The sequence below is a fragment of the Balaenoptera physalus genome (genome assembly GCF_965194825.1).
Source record: "Balaenoptera physalus genome assembly, chromosome: 5".
NCBI lineage: Eukaryota > Metazoa > Chordata > Mammalia > Artiodactyla > Balaenopteridae > Balaenoptera > Balaenoptera physalus.
Window position 1 is genome coordinate 108,533,093 of NC_138884.1, and position 21,118 is coordinate 108,554,210.

At 38.6% G+C, this 21,118-nt stretch overlaps 1 protein-coding gene across 2 annotated transcripts in view; it reads left to right on the top strand.

The window, feature by feature from the left end:
- LOC309660907 (uncharacterized protein) overlaps window positions 1-21,118 on the top strand; it is a 404,218-nt gene that overhangs the window by 266,711 nt on the left and 116,389 nt on the right. The gene's annotated exons all lie outside the window — the stretch shown is intronic.

The following is a 21,118-nucleotide window of genomic DNA, read 5'->3' on the forward strand; positions in this document are numbered from 1 at the left end:
ATAACTCAGTTTCGTTCCATTTTATGGCTGAGTAATATTCCATTGTATATATGTGACACATCTTCTTTTATATTCATCTGTTGATGGACACTTAAGTTGCTTCCATGTCCTGGCTATTGTAAAGAGAGCTGAAATGAACATTTTGGTACAAGACTCTTTTTGAATTATGGTTTTCTCAGGGTATATGCCCAGTAGTGGGATTGCTGGGTCGTATGGTAGTTCTATTTTTAGTTTTTTAAGGAACTTCCATACTGTTCTCCATAGTGGCTGTTTCAATTTACATTCCCAGCAACAGTGCAAGAGAGTTCCGTTTTCTCCACACTCTCTCCAGCATTTATCGTTTGTAGATTTTTTGATGAAGGACATTCTGACTGGTGTTAGATATCTCATTGTAGTTTTGATTTGCATTTCTCTAATGATTAATGATGTTGAACATTCTTTCATGTGTTTGTTGGCAATCTGTATTTCTTCTTTGGAGAAATGTCTGTATAGGTCTTCTGCCCATTTTTAGATTGGGTTTTTTGTTTTCTTGATATTGAGCTGTATGAGTTGCTTGTATGTTTTGGAGATTAATCCTCTGTCAGTTGCTTCATTTGCAAATATTTTCTCGCATTCTGAGGGTTGTCTTTTCTTCTTGTTTATGGTTTCCTTTGCTGGGCAAAGCTGTTAAGTTTCATTTTGTCCCATTTGTTTATTTTTGTTTTTATTTCCATTTCTCTAGGAGGTGGGTCAAAAAGGACCTTGCTTTGATTTATGTCATAGAGTGTTCTGCCTATGTTTTCCTCTAAGAGTTTGATGGTGTCTGGCCTTACACTTAGGTCTTTAATCCATTTTGAGTTAAATTTTCTGTATGGTGTTAGGGAGTGTTCTAATTTCATTCTTTTACATGTAACTGTCCAGTTTTCCCAGCACCACTTATTGAAGAGGCAGTCTTTTCTCCACTGTATATTCTTTCCTCCTTTATCAAAGATAAGGTGACCGTATGTGTGTGGGTTTATCTCTGGGCTTTCTATCTTGTTCCGTTGATCTACATTTCAGTTTTTGTGCCAGTACCATACTGTCTTGATTACTGTAGCTTTGTAGTATAGTGTGAAGTCAGGGGACCTGATTCCTCCAGCTCTGTTTTTCTTTCTCAAGATTGCTTTGGCTATTTGGGGTCTTTTGTGTTTCTATAAAAATTGTGAATTTTTTTGTTCTAGTTCTGTAAAAAATGCCAGTGGTAGTTTGACAGAGATTGCTTTGAATATGTACATTGCTTTGGATAGTATAGTCATTTTCACAATGTTGATTCTTCCAATCCAAGAACATGGTATATCTCTCCATCTATTTGTATAATCTTTAATTTCTTTCATCAGTGTCTTACGATTTTCTGCCTACAGGTCTTTTGTTTCCTTAAGTAGGTTTATTCCTAGATATTTTATTCTTTTCTTACAATGGTAAATGGGAGTGTTTTTTAATTTCACTTTCACATTTTTCATCATTAGTGTATAGGAATGCAAGAGATTTCTGTGCATTAATTTTGTATCCTGCTACTTTACCAAATTCATTGATAAGCTCTACTAATTTTCTGGTAGCATCTTTAGGATTCTCTATGTATAGTATCATGTCATCTGCAAAGAGTGACAGCTTTACTTCTTCTTTTCCAATTTGGATTACATTTATTTCTTTTTCTTCTCTGATTGCTGTGGCTAAAACTTCCAAAACTATGTTGAATAATAGTGGTGAGAGTGGGCAACCTTGTCTTGTTCCTGATCTTAGTGGAAATGGTTTCACTTTTTCACCACTGAGGATGATATTGGCTGTGGGTTTGTCATATATGGCCTTTATTATGTTGAGGTAAGTTCCCTCTGTGCCTACTTTCTGGAGGGTTTTTATCATAAATGGGTGGTGAATTTTGTCAAAAGCTTTCTCACCATCTATTGAGATGATCATATGGTTTTTCTCCTTCAATTTGTGAATATGGTGTAACACGTTGCTTGATTTGTGTATATTGAAGAATCCTTGCATTCCTGGGATAAACTCCACTTGCTCATAATGTATGATCCTTTTAATGTGCTGTTGGATTCTGTTTGCTAGTATTTTGTTGTGGATTTTTGCATCTATGTTCATCAGTGATATTGGCCTGTAGTTTTCTTTCTTTGTGACATCTTTGTCTGGTTTTGGCATCAGAGTGATGGTGGCCTCGTAGAATGAGTTTGGGAGTGTTCCTCCCTCTGCTATGTTTTGGAAGAGTTTGAGAAAGATAGGTGTTAGTTCTTCTCTAAATGTTCGATAGAATTCGCTTGTGAAGCCATCTGGTCCTGGGCTTCTGTTTGTTGGAAGATATTTAATCACAGTTTCAATTTCAGTGCTTGTGATTGGTCTGTTCATATTTTCTAATTCTTCCTGGTTCAGTCTCAGAAGGTTGTGCATTTCTAAGCATTTGTCCATTTCTTCCAGGTTGTCCATTTTATTGGCATATCATTGCTTGTAGTAATCTCTCATGATCCTTTGTATTTCTGCAGTGTCAGTTGTTACTTCTCCTTTTTCATTTCTAATTCTATTGATTTGAGTCTTCTCCCATTTTTCTTGATAAGTCTGGCTAATGGTTTATCAATTTTCTTTAGCTTCTCAAAGATCCAGTTTTTAGTTTTATTGATCTTTGCTATCGTTTCTTTCATTTCTTTTTCATTTCTTTTTGTTCTGATCTTTATGATTTCTTTCCTTCTGCCAACTTTGGGTTTTTTTTTTTTTGTTCTTCTTTCTCTAATTGCTTTAGGTGTAAAGTTAGGTTGTTTATTTGTAATGTTTCTTGTTTCTTAAGGTAGAATTGTATTGCTGTAAACTTCCCTCTTAGAACTGCTTTTGCTGCATCCCATAGGTTTTGGGTCGTTGTGTTTTCATTGTCATTTGTTTCTAGGTTTTTTTTTTGATTTCCTCTTTGATTTCTTCAGTGATCTTTTGGTTATTAAGTAGTGTGTTGTTTAACCTCCATGTGTTTGTATTTCTTAGGATTTTTTCTGGTAGTTGATATCTAGTCTCTTAGTGTTGTGGTCAGAAAAGATACTTGATATGATTTCAATTTTCTTAAATTTACCAAGGCTTGCTTTGTGAACCAAGATATGATCTATCCTGGAGAATGTCCCATGAGCACTTGAGAAAAATGTGTATTCTGTTGTTTTTGGATGGAATGTCCTAGAAATATCAATTAAGTCCATCTTGTTTAACGTATCATTTAAAACTTTTGTTTCCTTATTTATTTTCATTTTGGATGATCTGTCCATTGGTGAAAGTGGGGTGTTAAAGTCCCGTACTATGATTGTGTTACTGTCGATTTCCCCTTTTATGGCTGTTAGTATTTTCCTTATGTATTGAGGTGCTCCTATTTTGGGTGCATAAATATTTACAATTGTTATATCTTCTTCTTGGATTGATCCCTTGATCATTATGTAGTGTCCTTCTTTGTCTCTTGTAATAGTCTTTGTTTTAAAACTATTTTGTCTGATATGAGAATTGCTACTCCAGCTTTCTTTCGATTTCCATTTGCATGGAATATCTTTTTCTACCCCCTCACTTTCAGTCTGTATGTGGCCCTAGGTCTGAAATGGGTCTCTTGTTGACAGCATATATACGGGTCTTGTTTTTGTATCCATTTGGCCAGTCTATGTCTTTTGGTTGGAGCATTTAATCCATTTACATTTAAGGTAATTATTGATATGTATGTTCCTATTACCATTTTCTTAATTGTTTTGGGTTTATTATTGTAGGTGTTTTCCTTCTCCTGTGTTTCCTGAGTAGAAAATTTCCTTTAGCATTTGTTGTGAAGCTGGTTTGGTGGTGCTGAGTTCTCTTAGCTTTTTCTTGTTTGTAAAGTTTTTAATTTCTCCCTCAAATCTGAATGAGATCCTTGCTGAGTTGATTAATCTTGGTTGTAGGTTTTTCTCCTTCTTCACTTTAAATATGTCCTGCCACTCCTTTCTGGCCTGCAGAGTTTCTGCTGAACGATCAGCTGTTAACCTTATGGGGATTCCCTTATGTGTTATTTGTTGTTTTTCCCTTGCTGCTTTTAATATTTGTTCTTTGTATTTAATTTTTGATAGTTTGATTAATATGTGTCTTGGTGTGTTTCTCCGTGGATTTATCCTGAATGGGACTCTCTGCACTTCCTGGACTTGGGTGATTCTTTCCTTACCCATATTAGGGAAGTTTTCAACTATAATCTCTTCAAATATTTTCTCAGTCCCTTTCTTTTTCTCTTCTTCTTCTGAGACCCCTATAATTTGAATGTTGGTGCGTTTAATATTGTCCCAGAAGTCTCTGAGACTGTCCTCAATTCTTTTCATTCTTTTTTCTTTATTCTGATCTGCAGTAGTTATTTCCATTATTTTATCTTCCAGGTCACTTATCCGTCCTTCTGCCTCAGTTATTCTGCTATTGATCCCTTGTGGAGAATTTTTAATTTCATTTACTGTGTTGCTCATCACTGTTTGTTTGCTCTTTAGTTCTTCTAGGTCCTTGTTAAACGTTTCTTGTATTTTGTCATTGTATTTCCAAGATTTTGTATTGTCTTTACTATCATTATTCTGAGTTCTTTTTCAGGTAGACTGCCTATTTCCTCTTCATTTGTTAGGTCTGTTGGGTTTTTGCCTTGCTCCTTCATCTGCTGTGTGTTTCTCTGTGTTCTCATTTTGTTTAACTTACTGTGTTTGGGGTCTGCTTTTTGCAGGCTGCAGGTTTGTAGTTTCTGTTTTTTGGTGTCTGTCCCCAGTGGCTAAGGTTGGTACAGTGGGTTGTGTATTCTTCCTGGTGGAGGGGACTAGTGCCTGTGTTCTGGTGGATGAGGCTGGATCTTGTCTTTCTGGTGGGCAGGTCCATGTCTGGTGGTGTGTTTTGGGTTGTTTGTGGCCTTATTATGATTTTAGGCAGCCTGTGTGCTAATGGATCGGATTGTGTTCCTTTCTTGCTAATTGTTTGGCATAGGGTGTCCTGCACTGTATCTTGCTGGTCGTTGAGTGGAGCTGGGTTTTGGTGTTGAGATGGAGGTCTCTGGGAGATTTTCACCATTTGATATTACGTTGAGCTGGGATGTCTCTTGTGGACCAGTGTCCTGAACTTGGCTCTCCCACGTCAGTGGCACAGCCCAGATGCCTGGCTGCAGCACCAAGACACTGTCCTCCACATGGTTCAGCATAAAAAGGAGAAAAAAAAGAAAGAAAGAAAGAAGAAGATAAAATAAAATAAAATAAAATAAACTTATTACAATAAAAAATACAAAATTATTATTCAGAAGAAAAAATTTTAAGTAATTAAAAAAAAACAAAACAAAACGGACAGACAGAACCCTAGGACAAATGGTAAAAGCAAAGTTATACAGACACAGTCACACACAGAAGCATACACATACACACTCACAAAAATTGAAAAAGAGAAAAAAATATATATCTTTGCTCCCTAAGTCCACCTCCTCAATTTGGGACGATTCGTTGTCTATTCAGGTATTCTACAGATGCAGGGTACATCAAGTTCATTGTGGAGATTTAATCCGCTGCTCCTGAGGCTGCTGGGAGAAATTTCCCTTTCTCTTCTTTCTTCGCACAGCTCCCGGGGTTCAGCTTTGGATGTGGCCCCGCCTCTGTGTGTAGGTCGCCTGAGGGCATCTGTTCTTCGCTCAGACAGGACGGGGTTAAAGGAGCAGCTGATTCACGGGCTCTGGCTCACTCAGGCCGGGGAGAGGGAGGGGTACGGATGTGCGGCGAGCCTGTGGCTACAGAGGCTGGCGTGACGTTGCACCAGCCTGAGGCGCGCCGTTCTCCTGGGGAAGTTGTTCCAGGATCATGGGACCCTGGCAGTGGTGGGCTGCACAGGCTCCCGGGAGGGGAGGTGTGGATAGTGACCTGTACTTGCACACAGGCTTCTTGGTGGTGGCAGCAGCAGCCATAACGTCTCATGCCCATTTCTCGGGTCCGCGCTGATAGCCGCGGCTCATACCCATCTCTAGAGCTCCTTTAAGCGGCACTATTAATCCCCTCTCCTCGTACACCAGGAAACAAAGAGGGAAGAAAAAGTCTCTTGCCTCGTCTGCAGCTCTAGACTTTTTCCAGGACTCCCTCCCGTCTAGCCGTGGTGCACTAGCTCCCTTCAGGCTGTGTTCTTACAGCCAACCCCATTCCTCTCCCTGGGATCCGACCTCGGAAGCCCGAGCCTCAGCTCCCAACCCCGGCGGGTGAGCAGACAAGCCTCTCGGGCTGGTGAGTGCTGGTCGGCACCGATCCTCCATGCAGGAATCTCTCCGCTTTGCCCTCCGCACCCCTGTGGCTGCGCTCTCCTCCGTGGCTCCGAAGCTCCCCCTTCTGCCACCCGCGGTCTCCGCCCGCGAAGGGGCTTCCTAGTGTGTGGAAACCTTTCCTCCTTTACAGCTCCCTCCCACTGGTGCAGGTCCCATCTCTACTGTTTTGTCTCTGTTTTTTCTTTTTTTTTTTGCCCTACCCAGGTACGTGGGGAGTTTCTTGCCTTTTGGGAGGTCTGAGGTCTTCTGCCAGTGTTCAGTGGGTGTTCTGTAGGAGTTGTTCCACATGTAGATGTATTTCTGATGTATTTGTGTGGAGGAAGGTGATCTCTGCATCTTACTCTTCTGCCGTCTTGAAGCTCCTCCTCCTACATTAAGCTCCAAGCCTGCTTTTAATTCTGACTTTCTTATTTCTATTTTAATTATCTTGAGTCATCCTAAAACTCATTATTCTGTTGTTTACAGGTTCTCCTTTCACAATACGCTCTTCTTGTTTTTTTTTTTTCCTCCTTTCCATTCCCTCTACAATTTGTATAAATTTTATAAAGTTTTCCTAATTCTGCTTATCTAGGCTTTACTCCATCATCCTTTTCATTTATTTCATTCTCCACAATGACACAGTGGGGATCTTCCAAAGCATTATTTAGCTTTGGTTATATTACTTTCCTGATGAATTCTCATTGTCTACAAGATTAAGAACATATCCCATCCCTGACACTCAAGGACTATTGTATCATGTTACCTTCTAATTTCTCCCTAAATGTTTCTAAGGAATGCTAAAACAAGAACACCTTTTAGTGAGGCAAGGCTTTATAGTTTACAAAGTGTCTGTGCTAACCATATATGACATTTAGTATGAAACCATTAACTTTCTCTGTCATAGCTATTAGATGCATGTTTAAATGCTTTACACTGGAGGTGCTATAGCTCTGCCAAGTAAGGAAATGCATTTTATCTCGATTCTTGAAAAAAGTGACTACTTACAGATGGGGTCCTTACAGATTTTAAAATTGCTAAAATTAAAGATAAAATGATAATATCAAGTTCTGTTAAGGATGAGGAGCTAACTGATCTTTCATACACTACTGGTGAGAATGAAAAATGCTACAGCTGTCTTGGAAAACAGGTTGTCAGTACTTTATTAAGTTAAGAATATGCTTTCTATATGGCCTAGCAATTCCACTCCAGAGTATTAACCACAAAGTAATGAAAAGTTTTGCATGTTAACCTTGTCACAAATGTTCAACTTCATTTATAAAAATTAAAAATAGCAGCTTCATTTGTCACAGCCAAAATCTGTAAATGACCTAAATGTCCTTCAGAGGGTGACTGGTTAAACAAACTCTCATAAATCCATACAATGGAATACTACAAGGCAATAAAAGTGAGCAAATTATTGATTTAAACAACAGCTTAAATGGCTCTTAAGCACAGTAAACTGAATGAAAAATGCCAGTCTCAAAATGTTGCACACTGTATGATTCTGTTTATTTAGCATTCTCAAAGTGACAAAATTAGAGACATGGGGAACACATGAGTGATTGTCGGAGATTAGATCGAGGACATAACTGTTAAGGGGAGACATATGAGATTTCCTATGTGGTGATGGAGTTGTTCTGTATCTGGATTGTTCTGGTGGTTATACAAATCTATACGAGTTCTAAAATGTCAGAAACACACACACACTCAAATGAGTGCATGTGAAAACTAGCAAATTCTGTAGATGTTCTGTAGTTTAGTTATTAGTATGGTGCCAATATTACCATGGTTACAGAAGACGTTGTCATTGGGGGAAAATAAATGAAGAGGACACAGGAACTTTCTGTATCATTTTTGCAACTTCTATGTTAGTCTAAAATCATTTCAAAATTAAAAGATTTTTAAAATGTGAGAGAGGTGAAATAGTTCCAATGTCATAACAAAGACTAAAAAGCTGATGATACAGAGAAAACCTAGACACAAACCTGTCTGACTGGCACAGCAGGGAGCTGTAGCATCATCTTCATTTTCATTAAGAGATAAAGCAACAGCCAATATGCTGGAAGGAAAGAAAGCTTTTTGTGGAGACCAACTGATAGAGACTCAGTCGTTAAAGTCTATATTTTGAGCAAACGCTTAAATCTACTCTAAGATCTTTCTAAAGCAGGAAGTAGTTATTTCCACACAAATAGTGTGAGGCAAGTTCAACGTATGACCCAAAATAGAAACCAAGCTGGGCAAAGCCAGAAATGTGGCAAGCCTATGTTCTACCACAAAGGTAATTTTTGAGCTGATTTAAAAGTCTTAGACTAGAAATTGTTTTCAAACTCTTGAAAAAGATCACACTCACACTCTGACACAAAGCAGGTAAGTCCAATAGGCTAAGTAAATCCTGGCCTCTATTGGGGTGATAGACGTCATAGAGAGATTATTTTACAAACCTTTTTACAAAGGAGAAACCAGAGCTACCAAGACTCATTATATCCTCTAGAATTGTTAGTATGTAGCTTGGTATGTTACCTACTTTGTACTATAACCATCTCACTTAACAGAACCTTTCGTATTTATTCATTAATTTATCTACTTACTTATTGAAGCAATATCAATTGCTTCTTTATTATGTGCCATGAACGATGTGAGTAATTGGGCACAAAAATGAACAAGGCAGGAAGACCTCATGAGGCCATTATAGGGGAGAAGCACCCAATAATTAAAACAATAATTAAAATTGTGATGAGTACAGTATTTGAAATGGACATGATGAAAACATATAAAAGGGAAGCTGATCAATTATAAATTTAATAATAGCTCCCTAAAGTCAGTCTCTTTCACCCTACAATTCCATTTCCCCTAATATCAGGTTGTGGTGAAAAGTTTCAATTCAGTGATGTGGACATGGTGCCCAAGGAGTGTCTTAATCACAGTCATGATCCAAGATAACAGGGATCCATGTAGTGGAGTAGAAGAGCAGGAAGGTGAAATCAGGGTAGGTAATTTCACTCAAAAATATAGAGGAAAATATTGTTGATTCCTGTGATGTCCTTTTGAGGTAGCAGTTCTAATGCTTTAACTGGTTGTGGGCAACACTCAATTTCCTAATGAGGAGAGAGAACTGGTGATCCAGCAGAGTTGGTACCTGGAAACACAGCACACATCAGGGAGCTGAGCAGAAGATAGGTATTTAGTTTCAGAAGTCCAATATCTGAACAGGGAAACTATGGATAGAAGACCAAGTTTCCTATCTAAGGCTGAGCTTGAAGCCTATGGGCTAATACCAGCTAGTACACATGCTTTTCCCAACTCTGAGGAATCTTTCAGCCTCCTGCCTAATTTCTTCAACCTTTGCCTCCATTGATCCACCTGTAGTTCTTAACCAATCCTGACTCAAAGCAGGAAAAGTTTAATCTGTGTGGGTTGTTTTCACCAGCTTTTGCAGGTCTAGTTGATAAATGACTGCTTCCTTTTAGACCTTAAATGTAAACTGGTTCTTCCAGTGCAATATCCTATCTTCCAAGGAATAAAAACAAGTTCCCTAGATGACATTAAATGGAGACATTCCATAAATCACTTAAAAATGCTGTCGATGACGAATCCTGAACCACTGTCCAAGGACTGATCATTTTGCCTTTCCTTAGCAGCCTATAGTCTGTTTGCCTACTCAGGTTACCAAGAACAAGGTTTGTTAAGGTGGCGCCCAAAACATCTCCATTTTTCCTTTACCAAAGTGCTCATCACATTTTCTCTGCAAAGGCCATGGATGTCCAGATATCTTTGACAGCACTGATACCTGAGAATTGCCAAGATGGGCATGCAGGTCAGAGTCCCCCAACCCACCATGAACCTTATCATAAAAGATTAACTGAAATTTTAAAGTGATGTATGGAAAAGGAGAATATAAGTTGAAAGTTCCAACAGTCTTAAAGGAGGGAGAAGTTACTTCTAGGTGAGGTGATTAGGGAGAGCTTCAAAGTGGAGGTGGTCATACAGAGAAGGACAAATATCATATGATATCACTTATATGTGGAATCTAAAAAAAATGGTACAAATAAACTTATTTACAAAACAGAAATAGAGTCACAGATGTAGAAAACAAATTTATGGTTACCAAGGGGAAAGCAGGGTGGAGGGATAAATTGGGAGATTGGGATTGACACATACAAACTACTATATATAAAATAGATACTAATAAGGACCTACTGTATAGCACAGGAAACTCTGCTCAATACTCTGTAAACGATCTATACGGGAAAAGAATCTTTAAAAGACTGGATATATGTATATGTATAACTGATTCACTTTGCTGTACAGCAGAAACTAACACAACATTGTTAATCAACTGTACTCCAGTAAAAATTAATTTAAAAAACAACAACAACAAAAACAACCAAACAAACAAACAAAAAAAAGGTGGAGGTGGTAAATGAATGAAGCGTTAAAGATTAGTAGTGCAGATGCCATGGAATTGCACCACTCAGGGCACTCTCCAAGAGAACCTACTGCAAAAAGTGCACTGATTGACCGCTTCCAGCTTCCATACCTTGTCTTTGAATTCACTATAAAGCACACCTGAGGCCATGACTTCCAACCAATGATGGAACATAATGGAGTTACGGGAGAAGGGCTATTTTTTCCCAATACCGGACTCCTCTAATGAGCAATCTTTGCTCACAAATCCCTATTGACCTGGTTGAGACGTTCTCAGAACTTCAATGTAGTCTGAGGCTCTTTATACCCCATCTTCCTCCCTTCCTTCTTTCTTTCATAGATGCAAGACCAACATCATAGTTTGAAGGTTCTTCTCACTTCCTCCTGCTTACACTTCCCTTTGTCCTTCAGGTGTTCCTGTGAAGAGATTTATTTCACCAATAAATCTCTTGTACATCTAATGTTGCCTTGGTGTCTGCCTCATAAAGGATCTGATACAGACAAGTTTTTCTGAGTGATTGATTTAATTAATGGATGGATTAATCAACATGATCACAGCTCTGCTTAATTTGATGAAAATGTTCATACTCAAGCATCAGTCATGTGTGGGATTTCCCTTAGTTCCTTAAGAATTGAGGCTGAAAAACATCTAGAAAGTGCAAAGTAGTAAAAAAGCAGCTACACTGATATCATCTTGTGTTCTGTCTGAGCTGTGGCCCTTGAGACCTCGGCCCTGCTGACCCTCAGATTTCCCTCAGATTCTGTCAACCCAAATTCCATCTAACTAAGGGGCAGAATCTGCCTTCTTGCTCTATAGACAGTTACTGCCCTCAGAATTTTTGAGAATATTTTTCACCCAGGCTTGTTTCTGCGTCAGTTTCTGGACCTCAGAAGACATTATCTTGACCTTTCGTGAACCTGTTTATTTATTCATTCATTCATCCAATAATCCTAAATGGGGGCTTGTAGAAGAGACTGTTAAAGTGCAGTGAATAGAGTAGACTTTGAAACTCGACTGCCTGTGTTCAGATATGAGCCCCACCACTTAAATCAATAAGACTTAAATTCTCTGTGACTCGGTTTCCTCACTTGTATAAAAGAATAGTAAAATACCTATCCTATAAAGGTATTGGGAGGATGGGATGTAAAGCATAATATGTGTAAACATCTAGAGCAGAATACGCTACATAGTAAGTATTCACAAAAACTATTATTAGTCAGTGTTTCTATGTGCCATCACCTGTGCTAGGATTTGGAGATACAATAGTTAATAAAAGACACATAACCCGTGCCCTCAGGGAACTTATATTTTAGTGGAAGAGACAAGACTCCCCAAGTAAATAGAAATTAAATACTTTTGCATGATATTAAGTGCTACAAAGGCGAAGGGGAGTGCTGGGCTAATATTATGCTACTTAATTTGGAGGGAAGGGATAGCCTCTCCAGGGAAAAGCATTTCAGGAGGAGACAAAAGCATATACAAACCCCTGTGGAAAGAAGGAGTTTAGGGTGTGGGAAAAATGAAAAAAAAATTAGCAACATGTCTTGATAAATGGATTCATCCTAGGACACACATACTCTAGACCAGCTCCTCAGTGCCACATGCACATTTTGGTCTAGCTTCCTGCTGGGGTTTGATACTGTTAGAACCCACTTGGTCTTTTACATGCTGCAGCCCCAACTTTACCCCCACATTACCCACAGGCATTTTTGCAGTGATCACCCTGATCATGCCCTGTTTATGAGCCAATAGCTACTCTACACTTGTCCCTGTGTTTATCCAATTCGTGACTCTGAGAAGCATCCAACTTAGAAGATAAGAGTGTAAATTCTGCATCCAGTTTCCAAAGTTCCCACCATCACTTGAGCTTGGCATAGCTACTTACTGTCCTGTGCTTCAGATTACTCATCTGTAAAGTGAGATTAAAAGTATTTTCTAATTCATAAGACTGTTGTAAGTGTTCAATGGATTAGCATAAATAAAAGAGTTCTAAACGTGACAGTCTGTAAATGTTAGCTATCAACATCATCATCATCGTCATCATCATCATCATCACATAGGCTCCTGCTATTACTTTAGGACTCTGTCTTTGGGGATGCTGCTCGTGTTTCACTGTCTTAAAGGGCATCTCCTTCCTTTCCTCTCAGGGAAAGTTTCCCACTGACTTTCCCGGCCTGGGTTTTGGACCAAGGGCTAGTCTCTCAAGCAGGAGAGGAAAATTCAGAGTGGCATTAGAAATGCCTCAGTGTTCACATGCACGCATCCAAACACACCTCTACCTTTGTGACTCCTCAGTGCCATCTGAAATGGTACACCCCCCTTCACTCTAGGCTCAGTCTCTCACTGCGTTGATAATCTTCCCTATGTTCCATCATAAATGATAGTGTTAGGGAAAGCAACTGACATTTTAAATAATCATGATCTTCAGTAAAATGGCACTAATTTTAATGCTTTCAACTGCTGCTCCTTTTCAAGGCACAAAGCAGCCAGACTTCCTTTTTACTGAAGAGATTGCTAATGTGATGACATGCAAACCATCAGCTGCCTCCCACGCGGATACTGACAGCTGGGGTGCTTTCAGCATTCTCCATAGTTATCGTCCCCTCTCCATTCGCCTCTTTCGCAGATTAGATTGAAATGGCAGCATTTCACTCCATTTGAGACCAGGGGTTTCTGCAGATTGACAGGTATAATTATCACGTTTGCTTCCCAGGATGTGGTATCTAAGTAATAGCCTCCATATTTATCCAACGTTAATCAGGAAAGAGTTCAATCAGTGGGAAAGGGATTTTTCAAATGAGGTCCTGCCTATAGAACTCATCCAATAAAGATGGTCCTCTTTTATGATATGAGGTTAGAGTCTTGCAACTCTGGGAACAACAGTTATCACTCAACTACTCCAGGCCCTTATAGGGGTAATTGGGCCCATACAGAGGACCTACAAAGAGGCCCAACTCCATTCATTCTGGGGAAATGAAGCAATGCAGGGACTTCCATCATAAGGAGAGTAATCAGAGTAAAATGAGTGCAAGAAAATAAAATATAATTCACCACAGTTTGGAAGTTTAGTTAGTAAAAGCAGTAACACATTGTTTTGTTGCTTTATTTTATTTTATTTTATTATTTTATTTATTTTATTTTTGTTTGTGGCAAAGGAATGAAGATCAGAGCTGTTTGGTGCTCTGATGAAATTTAAAGAAGATCTAGCCTGCCTTCCCTTTTCCCTTTTATAATGGGAAAATATCAGACTTTTCCCACGAGCCTACAGTCATTCGGCTCATTAGGGGGAGATCAGAATTTACATAGCAGAAGAAGCCAAGAAATGAAGCAGATTTATAAAATGGCCCACGCAGTTGTCACAGTTGTTTCAATTTATATTGCCTTGAGTTGAAGGGATGGAGGGGGACTTTAAACAGATGTGGTCCAACCCCCTTCTTTAATACCCCTGAGAAGGGCTGTCCAGTCTCTCCTTGGATGCCATCCATGAAGTATGAGCATCCAAGTGTCAGAAAGCTAGAAAGCTAAATGACAAAGCTGGGCCAAGCAGAGAGCCCACTTGGGTGCTGCTCCTAATAATGGTAATGGTAATGGTGATAGTAATAGTAATAATGATTCTTGAGAATGGGAACCAATCTCATATTGAACCATTGCTCACTCCAGACCAGGAAACATTCAAGGGCTTGACAAGAATCATCTTATTTAAACCTTTCCACAATTCTATGGAGCAGGTGACATTTTTCCCCTCAATTTGGAAATTAAGCTTAAAATATCAAGCAAATCCCTCTGGGTTACCCAGTGGTCAAGTGATGAGCTACAATGGCCTGATTACAGCTTTTTCTTAGCCATAATGCTACACTGCCTTGCATGTACTCCTTGCCTCGCTTGCATCAGAAGTTCAAAGAGAACATGCAGAAGAGAAAGGGAGTAAGCAAAAGGGGAATTTGGGCCTGGTGTTTCTTCAGGAAAAAGTCCATAATAAACAGAGAGAGATAGCATGTGCTCGCACAGAAATGAAAGCCTGACCCAGGCAGAAGTTAAAAGTGAATAAACACAGCCAGTTAAGTTTGATTCTCCAGTTGCTGTGTGTTTTCTGGAGAGGTTCATCAAATGGCCCACTGCCTCCCTGTTTATTTTATTTTGTTTGTATCTCACTGAGCAGAAACCGGTCTCTTCTCTGTGACACTCCCATAAAAGTTAAATAACACTTCTATTAAAAGACACAGGGAAAGCTTATTCCCATTTTCTTCAGAGACCTACTTGTCGCTATCCTGCCTCTAGTGTGACCATCTTAAAAAAGAATACTTTTCCTTAATACCAAGCATGGTTTATATTACATTATAATTGCTCTGAAAAAAAAAAAGAATACTTTTATTTTCCCAACAGGTATGGTAAGTCTGTTCAAATAAGGTAGGATTTTTTTTTTTTTTTTTCTAAATGTGAAAAGTGGGCAATCAGAATCACACCAAATCTTTTAGGCATACCTGGGAAGGGAAAAGTGAATGTGGATGTTTCTTAAAACAATTGTTCTTTATGTGCCAAGCATTATACTAAGTACCCACGTTACCTCATTGGATGCTCACAGCAATCTGTTGAAGCAGGCATTGTCATCACCCATGGTTTATAGAGCAGGAAACTGCAGTGCATGAGGGTATGCACTTTGTCAAGTTGATGGAGTCAGTCTGCTTCACAGCCAGGACACCCATGAGTCTCGCTTGAGGGCTACTTATAGGGACTCCAGGGGGAATGACATTTGTGTGTAGAAGTGATCAGGGAAGCCCATCCTGAGGAGAGAAAATCTGAACTGAGACCTGAAGGATGGGGAGAAGATGGAAAACAAGCATTCTGAGCAGAAAGAACAAGTGCAAAGGCTCCAAATGGAAAGAACCAACACTTTCAAGGAAGAGCCAAGATGTCTTGATTGCTTGAGGAGGATGTCTGAATAAGCAGTAGAACTGAGATTCCAATCCATGCAGGGTGGTTTCAAGCCCCACATAAACAACTCTGTTACACAGACTTTCTCAATCCTGTTGAATGCTGTAGTATCTCCCAAGGAAGACTAAGACATAGAACTTGCCCATTGATTTGCATTCTGGAGACTTTAACAAGAGTAACATCCATGGCAGGATGGTTGGCAGGATCCAGATAGGAATTGTGGGAAGTGTAAATGGAAGACTAGGAAGAACAGCCAGCAAGTGTCAAAACTTTTTCAAAAAAAATTTCTTGAGAATGCCAGAGGAGAATGTGGCATCAAGGGAGGGTTTGTGAAAGGAGAAACAAACGTGTGAATGCTGATAAGATTGATCCAGGAGAGAGAGGAAGAGTCATGATACATGAGGGAGAAATTGATTATGTCCAGAAACATTAGTGCATGACTTGATTCTTAGCCTTTGGCTAAAAGGGATTTATGGACATCTAGGAACTGGGGATGTGTGTTTCATCCTGTTTATCATGTTTCCATACTGTGCCCATCCCTCACTTGTGATAAGCCAAATATGATCAATATATAATATACACGTTGCTTTTATTTGCAGTGGTTTTATTTCTTTCCCGAAAGCTAATTGATTGAGTCTTTCCTTTGTGATAATTAAATGAGATAATCAGTCAATTAATTTATTATCTCATTCTCTCAACAAATATATTTGACTGTCTTCAATATGCCAGACACTATAACAAATTACGTGATAGAAATATGGATAATATAAGTGCATGATACCTGCTCCCAAGAAGCTCTTGCTCTTATAGAATGAGATGCAATATTCTACAGCATCTATCACAGTCCTTTTCTCAATCAAGTTAAGTTTTCTTGTGTATCTGTGGGACTGGAAAGAGACAGATATATAAATCAATGAGTCCGAGTTTTAAACATTTTTCAGAGCTTTTTTCCTTTATCTACTTTTCCTTAATTTTTGCCTCTTCTCGTCTTGAACGTTCACTTGTATATATTCAATTATATATATTATATTATATATTAAAGTGAATATATAGTATATATTACATCTGATGAAAGACATTATCTAGAACACATAACAAACTTTTACAAATCAATAACAAGACCAGTTAACCAATTAAAAATTGGGCAAATGATTTATACAGACATTTCACAAAAGAAGATATACAAATGACCAATGAACACAGAAAAATGTTCTCAGAATCATTAGCCATCAGGCAATACAAATTATAATCACAAAGAGATACTGTTCACATCCTCTAGAATAGCTCAAATTAGAAAGATGGACAAAAAATGTAGATGAGGATGTGTACAGGCTGGAATTCTCATACCTTACCAGGAGGTGGGAGTGGGTGTGTAAAATGTTACAACCAATTTGTAACACTATTGGGCAGTTGAACATATATGTACCTAAAGACCCAGAAATTTCCACACCTGTTTATTTACCCAAAAGAAATGAAAAGTTATCACCACACAAACATTTTTCAAGAACGTTTAGAGTAACTTTATTCATAATGGCCACAATTAAAATGTCCATCAACACTTCAATCAATAAACAAACTGTCGCACGGTCATATGAAGGAATATTATTCCTTAATAAAGTGGAACAAACGCCTGATGGATATATCATGGGCGAATCTTATAAATATTATGTTGAGAAAAAGAATCCAAATACAAAAGAATACACACTGTTTGATTCCATTTATTTGAAAGCAAAACTAATCTATGGTGATAGAAATTAGAATAGTGTTTGCCTGTGAACTTGGGGATTTACTGGAATGGGCACAAGGGAATTTCTGATGGAAAATGGTCTTAATCCTGATTGGGGTACTGAAACATGGGTATAAAAATGGTCAAAACTCATCAAATTGTACATTTAGTGTGATAAGCATAATTTTAAGAAGGCCCCATGACCTTTGCCATTGGTGTTACTCCCATGATTTTCCTACATATAAGCCAAAGAGGAGATTATTTGGGTGGGGCTAATATAATCATATGAACCCTTTAAAAGCAGAGAGTTTTCTCCTTTTGGTTGCAGAATGAGAAATCAGAGGGCTTTGAAACATGAGAAAGATTCAAGGCACCTTTTCTGGTTTGAAGATGAAGAAAGCCACATGACAGGGAATGAGGGGCCCTCTAGAATTTGAGAGCTGACTGACAGCCAGCAAAGATATTAGGACCTCAGACCTACGGTTGCAAGGACTGCATTCTGCCAATGTCAGTGGATTCTTCTGCATAGCCTCCAAATAAGAGCCCTGCTGGCTGCAATTTTGATTTCTGCCTTGTGAGACCTTACGTAGAAAACCAAGTTGACCTCACCCAGACGTCTAACAAACTGTAAGATAATAAATGGGTACTGCTTCATTTTTTATTTTTATTTTTACTTTTATTTAATTTATTTTTAATTGAAGTATAGTTGATTTACAATATTTCAGGTATACATCAACGTGATTCATTTATATATATTCTTTTTCAGATTCTTTTCCGTTATAGGTTAAGATATTGAATTTAGTTCGCTGTGCTATATAGCATGTCCTTGTTGTTCTATTTATACATAGTAGTGTGTATATGTTAATCCCGATCTCCCAATTTATTCCTCCTCCCCCCTCTTTCCCCTTTGGTAATCACAAGTTTGTTTTCTATGTCTGTGAGTCTATTTCTGTTTTGTAAATAAGTTCATTTGTAACATTTTTTAGATTCCACATGTAAGTGATATTATTTATTTGTCTTTCTCTGTCTGACTTAGCATTAAATTTGTGGTAATTTGTTATGTGGCAATAGAAAACTAAGACATTTAATTATTATTTAGGAATTTCACTCTATGTACATATTACCTCTCTTCCTCTGTGTTTGTGTGCGTGTGTGTGTGCATGCACACACACGTGCATGTGTCTATACCAAGGAATTTAGCTGGATTTAGAGTCACATTGAAGTTTAATAGAAAACACAGATTAGAAGCTGAGTTTATTTTGTGGATACAGAGTAAGCAACCTCTGCTTCCACATCTGGTGAGGTATAAGAAACATATGACAAACACAGGATTCTTAAATAAAGCTCTTTGCATTATTGGAAAAAAAATAAGTGTATGTTTAAGGACCCCGCCATTTTTGTTTCTCTAAACATGCTCTTCTCCAGGTTTCCCATAGCGAACATTTATTGAGCTGTTACCATGTACCAGCCATTCTTTTAAGATCTCTCCATGTATTAACTCATATAATCCTCACAATAGCACCATGAGGTAGATAGGTATTTTCATCATCTCCAGTTTACAGATAACTCACTCCAGGATAACAGATAACTTACGCAGTGAGGCAGTCTGCCTCTGGAGCTCCGGCTTTAACTATAATGATGTATCTTGCCCTGTAAAAAGTGGAACCATCCTGTGTCTTTTCCTCACACCTCAAATCCAATCCTATAGAATGTCTTAATGGCTCTACCTTCTAAGCATATTCTTACCCTATTCTGAGTCACCATGATGTCTCATCTGGACCATTGGGATAACCTCCCCCCCCCATTGCTCTCCCTGCTCCTGACCTTTGTCCCCATGCCCCATGGTCCTTGGTCCACAATATTGCCAGATTAGCTCATTTCTCTCCTCTTTTAAAACCCTCTGATGGCCTCAACTACACTTAGAATAAAAATTTTGCAATAGTTCTCAGGGAACTTTTGGCAGTGTCTAGAGGTATTTTTGGTTGTTATGGCTTAGGGGTAAAAGTGCTACTGGCGTCTGTCTGGTGGATTGGGAACAGGGATGCTACTAAACATTCTGCAATGCACAGGATGTCACCCCAAAACAAAGAATCATCCAGCTCACGTTGTCAGTAGGGCTGAGGTGAGAACCCCTGTTCTACGCTGAGCATAGCAACACATTCAAAGATAAGAGCATTATATACTTTCAAACCCTAGTGTTTAAGAGTTCCTGGGTTCCCCTCAAACTGCCATGGGGACACAAAATCCTGCTAGTCAGGGACATAAACTAAGCCTCGCTCTAGCTTGGAGCAGGGAGCTCTCTCTAGGGTGGAGAACTTCGCTCTGAGCTGAGACTGAAATCTTGAGATTCAGCGAGTGGTGAATTAAATTTTGAAGAGTGATGAGTAAGTAGAAGAACATTCTTCACAAACATCATAAAGGAATGGCTGCCACTGCTTTGACCTCAGGAACACCTGCTTTTCTCCTGCTTCCTAGGGTTGCTGATCACTGCTTAGATTAATTTAATGCCCTCATCCATGCTGAAATATTAATGACTAACATGGTAAAGACTTTACATAATGATCAATTTTTAGTAACATTCTTTATCATACAACAATATAAACTTAAAGTAAAAAAAATTGGAAGATATTTTTTAAGTTAAAAATCTGAAAGAACAGTGGAAAAGAAAGAAAAAGAAATTATAATTCCGCTACTCAGAAGTAATAACTGATAATACTTTGGTACGTGTGTGTGTGCAGGCAATATTTTATCATGAACATTCTCTCATGTCATTAAATTTTTGAAAACCATTGTGTAATAGTCTATCACATAGCAGTATGTTGACTTTAAGATTCTTCCTAGTTTTCATCATTGAGATTGATCACATCCACTTCACTGATCAGTTGTGAGAATGAAAGAAGTGATCATTTACTCAACGAACATTAATGAGATATTTTCTGTGTGCCAAACATTATACTAAGTGTTATGTGTAAGAGATGAATAAAACAGGATTTCTCTATTCAAGATGAATCAAACAGCATTGGTGAGTGTTGTGTGGGCAGAGAGCAGATGAGAAGTTGGTACTAGCTTACAAGGAGGCTCCTGGGAATCACCTGCTTTGGTGGTAAATATAGCAAATGAGACCATTTGTAGTGTCCTCCCTCTAATCCAGAAACTTCTCACTTTCACTGAGCCCTGCTCCTCTGCCCATCCAAAGAGTGTATTGACCTCTAAATCCCTGTACTGAAAACTATCTTATGTGGGTGTTTTATAGTCTTCTAAGGCTGCCATTACAAATTACCATAGACTGGGTGACTTAAACAACAGATTTATTTCTCACAGTTCTCGAAGCTGGGAAGTTAAAGATCAATGTCACAAACAATTTGGTTACTGTCAGATCTTTCTTCCTTGCTTGCAAGTGGCCACCTTCAATACCATCATGAAGGTCCCACCCTCATGACCTCATCTACACTTAATTACTTCCCAAAGGCTCCACCTCCAAAACCATCACATTGGGTGTTAAGGCTTCAACATATAAAATGGTGGGGGGGTGGGGGGGGCGGACACAATTCAGTCCATAGCAGGTTACCTAGAGTGTATTTCTTTTTTGGTCAGTGAAACTTTAATTTTATCATATACAAAAATGTATTCATGCACAGTGGAAAAAATATGCTATCAATTTAGTGTATATTTTCCTTTTATTATCTCATATATATGGGTCATGTTATACATTTTATACATACTATATTACACTTTAACATTGATTCACGTGTGTATGCCACAGACATTTACAAATTCCTATTCTGTGCTG